Source organism: Arachis hypogaea, chromosome 16, assembly GCF_003086295.3.
Source record: "Arachis hypogaea cultivar Tifrunner chromosome 16, arahy.Tifrunner.gnm2.J5K5, whole genome shotgun sequence".
Lineage (NCBI taxonomy): Eukaryota > Viridiplantae > Streptophyta > Magnoliopsida > Fabales > Fabaceae > Arachis > Arachis hypogaea.
Genome location: NC_092051.1, coordinates 43,728,892 through 43,737,585, shown reverse-complemented (window position 1 = coordinate 43,737,585; position 8,694 = coordinate 43,728,892). Strand labels below are relative to the sequence as shown.

General features: G+C 38.3%; 1 non-coding gene across 1 annotated transcript; it reads left to right on the top strand.

Moving 5' to 3' along the window:
• Positions 1–3,164: 3,164 nt before the first annotated feature.
• Positions 3,165–3,271, top strand: LOC112761508 (small nucleolar RNA R71). Its single transcript, XR_003181901.1, has one exon. It is a non-coding gene; the product is annotated as a small nucleolar RNA R71 (small nucleolar RNA).
• The last annotated feature ends 5,423 nt before the right edge of the window (positions 3,272–8,694 follow it).

The window sequence follows — 8,694 nt, the reverse complement described above, 5'->3', positions numbered from 1 at the left end:
ACTTGCTTATTTCCTAAGAAAATGCATGAAACTACCCTAAAATAGTAAAGAAAAGGTCAGTGAAACTGGCCAAAATGCCCTGGCATCACAAACCTTGCCAAAGTGGAGGACTTGTCAGCCACCTTGTAGAGTTCTTGAGGTATAATCTCATGAACTTCCACTTCCTCCCCAATCATGATACTATGGATCACGATGGCCCGGTCTACAGTAACTTCAGACCGGTTGCTAGTAGGAATAATTGAGCGTTGAATAAACTCCAACCATCCTCTAGCTACAGGCTTAAGGTCCAGTCTTCTCAATTGAACCAGCTTGCCTTTTGAGTCAACTTTCCATTGAGCTCCTTCTACACATATGTCCATGAGGACTTGGTCCAACCTTTGATTAAAGTTTACCCTTCTAGTGTAGGGGCGTGCGTTTTCTTGCATCATTGGCAAGTTGAACACTAATCTTACATTTTCCGGACTGAAATCTAAGTAATTCCCCCGAACCATTGTAAGCCAATTCTTTGGATTCGGGTTCACACTTTGATCATGGTTCCTAGTGATCCATGCGTTTGCATAGAACTCTTGAACCATTAAAATCCCGACTTGTTGAATGGGGTTGGTGAGAACTTCCCAACCTCTTCTTCGGATCTCATGTTGGATTTCCAGATACTCATTCTTTTTGAGCTTGAAAGGAACCTCAGGGATCACTTTCTTCTTGGCCACAAATTCATAGAAGTGGTCTTGATGGACCTTTGAGATGAATCTCTCCATCTCCCATGACTCAGAGGTGGAAGCAATTGCCTTCCCTTTCCTCTTTCTTGAGGTTTCTCTGGCCTTAGGTGCCATTAATGGTTATGGAAAAACAAAAAGCAATGCTTTTACCATACCAAACTTAAAATGTTTGCTCGTCCCCGAGCAAAAGAGGAAAGAAAGAAGGAGAAGAAGAAGAAAAATGGAGGAGAGGGAGAAAGGTGTGTATTCAGCCAAGGGGAAGAAGAAAGGGTTGTGTTGTGAAAATGAGGAAGGAATGAGGGGTTTATATAGGAGTGGGGGAAGGTTTAGGGTTCGGCCATTAGGGTTGGGTTTGGGAGGGAAAAGAGTTTGAATTTTGGAGGTAGGTGGGGTTTTTGGGGAAGAGAGGATGGATGTGAGTGGTGCAGAGGTGATGGGAAAGAGTGATTGAGGTGATTGGTGAAGGGTATTTGGGGAAGAGAGTTATGAAAAGGTGTGAAGAGGAGAGAAGAAAAGATGGGGATCCTGTGGGGTCCACAGATCCTGAGGGGATCCTGTGTGGTCCACAGATCCAGTGGGGTCCACAAATCCAGTGGGGTCAAGGACTTAACATCCCTGCTCCAATTAGGCGTGTAAAAAGCCCTTAGTATGCATGTCTGGCGTTAAACGCCAGCTTGCTGCTTGGTTTTGGTGTTAAACGCCCAAATGTAGCCTCTTTCTGGCGTTTAACGTCAGGATGATGCTTGTTTCTGGCATTAAACGCCAGCTTGGTGCTTGTTTCTGGCGTTTAACGCCAGATTGATGCTTCTTTCTGGCGTTAAACGCCAGTTTGATGCTTCTTACTGGCGTTTAAACGCCAATAAGTTCTTCCTCCAGGGTGAGCTATTTTTAAAGCTGTTTTTCATTCTATTTTTGATTTTTCAGTAGTTTTTGTGACTCCACATGATCATCAACCTAAAAAAACATAAAATAACAATAGAAAATAAATAGATATAATTAAAGAACATTGGGTTGCCTCCCAACAAGCGCTTCTTTAATGTCAATAGCTTGACAGTGAGCTCTCATGGAGCCTCACAGATGTTTAGAGCATTGTTGGGACCTCCCAACACCAAACTTAGAGTTTGGTTGTGGCCTCCCAACACCAAACTTAAAGTTTGACTGTGGGAGCTTTGGTTGACTCTACAGTAAGAGAAGCTTTTCATGCTTCCTCTCCATGGTTACAGAAGGAGATCCTTGAGTTTTAAACACAAGGTTATCCTCATTCAGTTGAAGGACCAATTCTCCTCTGTCCACATCAATCACAGCTCTTGCTGTGGCTAGGAAGGGTCTTCCAAGGATGATGGATTCATCCTCATCCTTCCCAGTATCTAGGATTATGAAATCAGCAGGGATGTAAAGGCCTTCAACCTTTACTAGCACGTCCTCTACTAGTCCATAAGCCTGTTTTCTTGAGTTGTCTGCCATCTCTAATGAGATTCTGGTAGCTTGCACCTCAAAGATCTCAAGTTTCTCCATTACAGAGAGTGGCATTAAGTTTATTCCTGACCCCAGGTCACACAGAGCCTTCTCAAAGGTCATGGTGCCTATGTTATAGGGAATTAGGAATTTACCAGGATCCTATTTCTTTTGAGGTAATTTATGCCTATCCAATGCATTCAGTTCATTGGTGAGCAAGGGAGGTTCATCTTCCCAAGTCTCATTACCAAATAATTTGGCATTCAGCTTTATGATTGCACCAAGGTATTTAGCAACTTGCTCTTCAGTAATGTCTTCATCCTCTTTAGAGGATGAATACTCATCAGAGCTCATGAAGGGCAAAAGGAGGTTCAATGGAATCTCTATGGTCTCTGGATGAGCCTCAGAGACTATATTTGCTAAGCTAGATGTATTCTGCTCAGAATTCTCTGTTTGTTGCTGAATGGGTGATGGAAAAGGCTTGCTATTGCTAAACCTGTTTCTTCCACTATTATTAAAGCCTTGTTGAGGCTTTTGTTGATCCTTCCATGAGAAATTTGGATGATTTCTCCATGAGGGATTATAGGTATTTCCATAGGGTTCCTCCATGTAATTCACCTCTGCTATTGCAGGGTTCTCAGGATCATAAGCTTCTTCCTCAGAAGATGCCTCTTGAGTTCTGTTGGAAGCAGCTTGCAATCCATTCAGACTCTGAGAAATCATATTAATTTACTGAGTCAATATTTTATTCTGAACCAATATGGCATTCAGAGTATCAATTTCAAGAACTTCCTTCCTCTGAGGCGTCCCATTACTCACAGGATTCCTTTCAGAAGTGTACATGAACTGGTTATTTGTAACCATGTCAATGAGTTTCTGAGCTTCTGCAGGCATTTTCTTTAGGTGAATGGATCCACCTGCTGAATGGTCCAATGACATCTTTGATAATTCAGACAGACCATCATAGAATATATCCAGGATGGTCCATTCTGAAAGCATGTCAGAAGGACACTTTTTGGTCAGTTGCTTGTATCTCTCCCAAGCTTCATAGAGGGATTCACCTTCTTTCTGTTTGAAGGTTTGAACATCCATCTAAGCTTGCTAAGCTTTTGATGAGGAAAGAACTTGGCTAAGAAAGCTGTGACCAGCTTATCCCAAGAGTTCAGGCTATCTTTAGGTTGAGAGTCCAACCATAATCTAGCTCTGTCTCTTACAGCAAACGGGAAAAGCATAAGCCTGTAGACCTCGGGATCAACCCCATTGGTCTTAACAGTATCACAGATCTGCAAGAATTCAGATAAGAACTGAAAAGGATCTTCTGATGGAAGTCCATGAAACTTGCAATTCTGTTGCATCAGAGAAACTAATTGAGGCTTAAGCTCAAAATTATTTGCTCCAATGGCAGGGATTGAGATGCTTCTTCCATGTAAGTTAGAATTTGGTGCAGTAAAGTCACCAAGCATCTTCCTTGCATCTCCACTATTATTATTATTTTCGGCCATGTCTCATTCTTTTTTGAAAATTTCTGTCAGATTTTCTCCAGAGAGTTGTGCTTTAGCTTCCCTTAGCTTCCTCTTCAGAGTCCTTTCAGGTTCAGGATCAGCTTCAACAAGGATGTTCTTGTCCTTATTCCTGCTCATATGAAAAAGAAGAGAACAAAAAATAATAGGGATCCTATTTGCCACAGTAGAGAGGTTCCTTTATGTGAGTAGAGGAGAAGAAAAAGAATTCGAACACAGAAAGAGGGAGAGAGTTCGAATTTTTAAGAAGAAAAGAAGTGTTAGTAGATAAATAAAATAATTAGAAAGAGATGAGGGGGAGAGAATTTCGAAAATTAGAAGAAGAAAAAAAAAGAAAAATATTTTTGTTTTTATTTTATTTATTAATTAGTATTTGAAAAAGTTAGAAGAAACAATTAATTAATTAAAAAAGATTTTTGAAAAAGAGGGAGGTGATTTTCGAAAATTAGGAGAGAGAAATAGTTAGGTGGTTTTGAAAAAGATTTTGAAATTAATTTTAAAAAGATATGAAGTTAGAAGATATTTTGAAAAGATATGATTTTGAAAAGATATGGTTTTAAAAAGATATGATTTGAAATTTATTTTGAAAAAGATTTGAAAAAGAAATTTAAAAAGATTTGATTTTTGAAAAAGATAGAATTTTTAAATTGAAAATTTGATTTGACTCATAAGAAACAACTAGATTTTAAAATTTTTTGAAAAAGTCAACTCAAATTTTCGAATTTTATGAGTGAAAAAAAGAAAAGATATTTTTTTTATTTTTGAATTTTAATGATGAGAGAGAAAAACATCAAAAAGACTCAATGCATGAAAATTTTGGATTAAAACAAATGATGCATGCAAGAACACTATGAATGTCAAGATGAACACCAAGAACACTTTGAAGATCATGATGAACAGCAAGAACTTATTTTTGAAAAATTTTCAAGAAAAGAAAACATGCAAGACACCAAACTTAGAAATTTTTTAATTTTTAGACACTATGAATGCAAGAATGCATATGAAAAACAAGATGCAACACACAACAAGAAAATATGAAGATCAAACAAGAGGATTCATCAAGAACAACTTGAAGATCATGAAGAATGCAATGCATGAATTTTCGAAAAATGCAAGAAAGAGATAAACATGCAATTGACACCAAACTTATGACTTGACACTAGGCTCAAACAAGAAACACAAAATTATTTTTGGTTTTTTGTGATTTTGTAAAATTTTTTTGGTATTTTTTTTCGAAAATTAATTGGAAAAAGAAAATCAAGGATTTCAAAATTTTTAATGCGAATTCCAGGAATCATGCAATGTTAGTCTAAAGCTCCGGTCCAGGAATTAGACATGGCTCACTAGCCAGCCAAGCTTTCAGTGAAAGCTCCGGTCCAAAATACTAGACATGGCCAATGGCCAGCCAAGCTTCAGCAGATACAAATCAAGCATATAATAGCTGATTAACTGAGAGTCCAAGGACTCTTGCCATGATAAGTGGAAGCCTCAGTCCAAAAATTTAGACATGGCTTGACAGCCAGCCAGGCTTCAACAGATCATGAAGAAACTCTAGAATTCATTCTTAAAAATTCTGAAGCCATAGAATAATTTATATTTTTTTTTGAAAATTTTTCGAAAATAAAAAGAATAAAAATAAAAATTTAAAATTAAAATAAAATTACCTAATCTGAGCAACAAGATGAACCGTCAGTTGTCCAAACTCAAACAATCCCCGGCAACGGCGCCAAAAACTTGGTGCACGAAATCGTGATCGTTCATTCCTTGGTAACGGCACTGAAAACTTTATACGCACGTTCATAATCTTAGTTCTTTGTCACAAATTCGCACAAGTAACCAGCAAGTGCACTGGGTCGTCCAAGTAATAAACCTTACGTGAGTAAGGGTCGATCCCACAGAGATTGTCGGCTTGAAGCAAGCTATGGTCATCTTGTAAATCTCAGTCAGGCGGATTCAAATGGTTATGGTGAATTGATAGTTAAATTAAAATATAAAATGGGATAGAGATACTTGTGCAATTCATTGGTGAGAATTTCAGATAAGCGTATGGAGATGCTTTTGTTCCTTCTGAACCTCTGCTTTCCTACTGTCTTCATCTAATCATTCATACTCCTTTCTATGGCAAGCTTTATGTAGGGCATCACCGTTGTCAATGGCTACATCCCGTCCTCTCAGTGAAAATGGTCCAAAATGTGCTGTCACCGCACGACTAATCATCTGTCGGTTCTCGATCATACTGGAATAGGATTCAGTAATCCTTTTGCGTCTGTCACTACGCCCAGCCCTCGCGAGTTTTAAGCTCGTCACAGCCATCCCTTCCCAGATCCTACTCAGAATACCACAGACAAGGTTTAGACCTTTCGGATCTCAAGAATGGCCGCCAATAATTCTAGCCTATACCACGAAGACTCTGATCGTAAATCAGGAGGCTAAGAGATATGCATTCAAGCTTGCTTTCACGTAGAACGGAAGTGTTTGTCAGGCACGCGTTCATAAGTGAGAATGGTGATGAGTGTCACATAATCATCACATTCATCATGTTCTTGTGTGCGAATGAATATCTTAGAGAAGAAATAGGCTTGAGTTGAAAAGAAAAATAATAGTACTTTGCATTAATTCATGAGGAACAGCAGAGCTCCACACCTTAATCTATGGTGTGTAGAAACTCTACCGTTGAAAATACATAAGAACAAGGTCTAGACATGGCTGAATGGCCAGCCTCCATGATCTAAGAACTAAACCTCCAGAGATGTAAATACAATAGTAAAAAGTACTATTTATACTAAACTAGTTACTAGGGTTTACAGAAATGAGTAAATGATGTAGAAATCCACTTCCGGGACCACTTGGTGTGTGTTTGGGCTGAGCATTGAGCTTTCATGTGTAGAGACTCTTTTTGGAGTTAAACGCCAGGTTGTAACCTGTTTCTGGTGTTTAACTCTAATTTGCAACCTGTTTCTGGCGTTTAACTCCAGAATAGGGCAGAAAGCTGACGTTAAACGCCAGTTTGCGTCATCTAAACTCAGGCAAAGTATGGACTATTATATATTGCTGGAAAGCCCTGGATGTCTACTTTCCAAAGCAATTGAGAGCGTGCCATTTGGACTTCTGTAGCTCTAGAAAATCCACTTTGCGTGCAGGGAGGTCAGAATCCAACAGCATCTGCAGTCCTTCTTCAGCCTCTGAATCAGATTTTTGCTCAAGTCCCTGAATTTCAGCCAGAAAATTCCTGAAATCACAGAAAAACACAGAAACTCATATTAAAGTCTAGACATATGATTTTTATTAAAAAACTAATAGAAATATACTGAAAACTAACTAAATCATACTAAAAACTATGTAAAAATAATGCCAAAAAGCGTATAAATTATCCGCTCATCAAAAAGTCAAAGGGAGAGGGAACAACCATAGCACATCCATTGGAAATATTCCTTGCTAAGTCACCATCCAACACACCATTTGAGTGGGTAAAAATGTTATCCTTCAACTTTATTGGTCCACTTGAATACGGTTTGCTAGAAACGAATGGGCAATTTAGGGCTCTTTGTGGATTGATGAGTAAGAGAGAGATGGTTAGTGGTTAGCGACATAAGTCAAGGCTCATTAGGGTTGAAACCTCAAGGTTGGAGTTCCAAGGCTGGCACAATGCTTGATTCAATGGATCTAAGAAGATGGTTTGACAATTAAAAGAGAATTTTGACATCTTGTCACCCGGATAGAACCTTGGTAATCAACTAGAAGACGGATGCAAAAACAAAGTTTGGGATCTTGAGATATGTAATACCCTAATTAGCCTAAGCTTTACCTCGCGTCGTAAAGCAAAAGTTAAGCAGAGCTTACGATAGTTCTAAGCTCATACATTATATATATATATATATATTGATGGTATTTTTGTGGAAAAACGAATTTTCCAAAACACCCAAAACTAACCGGCAAGTGTACCGGGTCGTATCAAGTAGTAAAACTCACTTAGAGTGAGGTCGATCCCACAGGGATTGATGGATCAAGCAACTTTAGTGGGTGATTAGTTTATTCAAGCTAACATTGAGTGATTTGAGTGACAATTGAAGCAGCAGAAAGTAAATGACAAGAAATTATAAATTGCAGAAAGTAAATTGGACAGAAACTTAAAGAGCAAGAAATGTAAATTGCAAAAATCTTAAATGACAAGAAATATAAATTGCATGAAATATAAAGGGAGTGGGTGCTGGAAATGTAAAATTCAACAGGAAAGTGTAAATAGCAATCAAACAGAGAAGTAAAAGATGCAAAATCATGCAACAGATTTAAACAGAAGAGTAAAATGCCTTGAAGAATCGTAAAGACAGAAAAGCAATGCTTAATTTGCAGCAATTTAAAAGAAGGTTGAAGATCTCAGGAGTGGAAGAGACTAGAAAACAAGTCTAGATCTCAAATCCTTCCTTGATCCAACAAGAACAATTGCAAAATGAAAATGGAAGAGTAAATTGCAGAAAAAGAACAAGAGAAGTTGCAGATGGAGAATGAAAACAGAATTCCTTCCAATCTCAATCCAAAATTTCAAAACAGAGAAGAAAACTAAGAAAGAAAGCAAAATGAAAACTAAAGAGTGCACAACTCCCTATTGGAGCTAGCCTCTTTTCTAATCGAGCTCCCCTTTTGAAAATGAGAGTGATGCCTTTATATAGGCTTTTTACAAAATAAAATGAAATTGAAATGAAAAACAAATTAAATAAAAATCCTAATTCTAGCTTGTTCTTGTGCCTTTGAGTGATGATGTGGGCTTTGCTTGCTTTGGATTTGAAGAGAGATGGGTTTGGTTGGCCTCAATTCAATTTGGTGAAGAATTGAATTTAATTGGAATTTTTGGTTGAATTTTGGCCCATGGTCCACCTCCCAGGGGAAAGCTCGGCTCTTGGCAAGAGCTTTGGCCAAGAGCTTTGGTTCCCTTCCTTGCCAAAGTGTGTGCACGTTCCTTCCTTGTGACAAGAGAACAAAGCTCTTTGCAAGAGCTTAAAAGCTCT